Below are 2148 nucleotides of genomic sequence, written 5' to 3' on the forward strand. Positions count from 1 at the left end.
AACTATTAGTTAAGTTTTGTTTTTCTTTGGAAATTTCTTCTATTTGATTTCTGATTGTCTTTATTCTATCAATCAAATTTTTTATTTTGTTTTCGCTAAGTGAAGCATTTGCCCACCCCGTGGATTTATTTTGAACAGATAGTTCATGAATCATCTGATTACTTATTATTGAATCTTTTTTAGTTTCATTTAATTCATATATTTCTCTCGGGCCAAATAATGAAATTAGATTTCGTTTTGAAAGGTCTTTTATCTTTTCTTTTATAAAAATAAAATTTTTGAGAATCCAATTTTTAATTTCTTTTGCGACTTTTAGGAAAATTGTTGCTCTTTCTTTGAAAATCCTTAAAACAACCAAAGACTTTGTTTTGAATTTTTTGATTCTTTTTTTTAATTCTTTAGAAATAGGTTCAAAAAAAGAAGTCTTTCTTTGGGCAGAACCAAACGGTAGTTCGGTTTCCATTCCCCAAACTGTTAAGAAACAAAAATCATTTTTTTCTCCTTTGTCTTTTGTTTTTTTTAGACGAGCCTTCTGAGATGCTTTAAATTTAGATTTATGCCAAGGTTTAAGATAAAAAGGAAATAGGATTTTTATCTGAATACCATCCGTTAACCAGTTTCTTGGAAATTCTGTTTCGGATAGTTGAACCCCATTATAAGTGCATTTAACATGCATTTCACGTTTCCAATCCTTTAAATCCTCGGACCACTCGGGAAATTGAAATAATAACATACGGGCGCTATTTTTAATTATTATCAATAAAGGTAATATAATATATTTTCTAAGAATCGATTGAGTTACTAAGAGAGAACCTCTTATTATTTGAGCAAGTAGGAAGGTATCCCAAGTTTCTGCAATTTCTATCCGTTTTTTTTTCTTCTATTTTTAATTGTTCTTCTTTTTTTTGATAAAAAATTTTTTTGTTCGTTTTCCACATGACATTTTTAAAAAAAAAATTATTTAGCCCCCATATATCAAATGAAAAAAAAAAAAGTTTATCTATTCGATCAAAAAAAAAGGGGGAATGTACTTTTGCTTGAAAAAATTGCCAAATAACTGTTTTACGCCTTTGGGAACGCATGGATCCTTTAATTATCTCTCGACGAAAATCAGATTGTTGTGAATAACGGATCAAAGCCATTTCATCTTTTTGATCAGAATTTTGATTATCTTTGAGATTAGTATAAATCTCGTCATGTGGCTCTTTATCAGTAAAAACCACTACACGTTTTGCTTTTCTTGACCGAATTCCAGGCTCCATTGGTACATTTTCTTCATTTTCGCCTTCCAATTCTTCCAACTCACTTATTAATTTGTATGACCATCGAGGAACTTTTTTATGGATTTCATGGAAATTAATAAAATTTTTTATAAGCGTTTGGTCGTTACTATCAGTTCTAACGATATCAAATAAAAATTTAAAAATTTTTATTTCTTCTTCTGAATGTGAATGAATTTTTTCTTCTTGTTGGGGTTCTGAAAAAAAAGAAAGTTTTTTCTCTATTGACAAAGATTTTCTATTAAAATTTTCTATTGTTTGCTCAAATTTGTGATAATTAATTTTCAGAAGTAGACCATGAATCTTTATCCAGGATCCTCCTATATTATTTTTTCTATCGGTTTCGGTTATGATTTTGAATCGAGTTAATTTTTTTATTCTTCCCCGAGAGATTCCATGCAAAAATGGATCATAATTTTTAGGTAAATATTCTTTTTTAGCTTCGTTATAACAAAATCGAGTCGTTTTTTCCAGTATATTTTCAATAGACCATTCCTTATCTAAAACTTCAATTCGATTTAAAAATTCTTTTTTTAAGTTTTCCTTTTTTTCTTCGTGGATCAAACTCCAATAAGTAGAAACTTGGTCAGAGGGTATTTTTTCTCTTGTAAATGAAGGTATCCTTTTTTGGATCATTTCAAAAAAGGTGGAAAGATTGGGGGGATATGTAAAAGATATTCGTTCTTTTCCATCACTTTGACATGTATAAAAAAAATATTGTGACATTTCATTTCTTACAGTATTTTCAATTTTATCATTTTTTATATATCGATTTGGTCGATTCCATCTTTTATAATCGAAAACTAGAGTTACAAAAGGTTTTTCAAACCCTAAAAAATGATCCTCTTTTTTTTTTATTTTGAAAAAT

The sequence above is a fragment of the Camelina sativa genome, chromosome 3, assembly GCF_030686135.1.
Source record: "Camelina sativa cultivar CO46 ecotype springtype chromosome 3, ASM3068613v1".
NCBI classification, from domain to species: domain Eukaryota; kingdom Viridiplantae; phylum Streptophyta; class Magnoliopsida; order Brassicales; family Brassicaceae; genus Camelina; species Camelina sativa.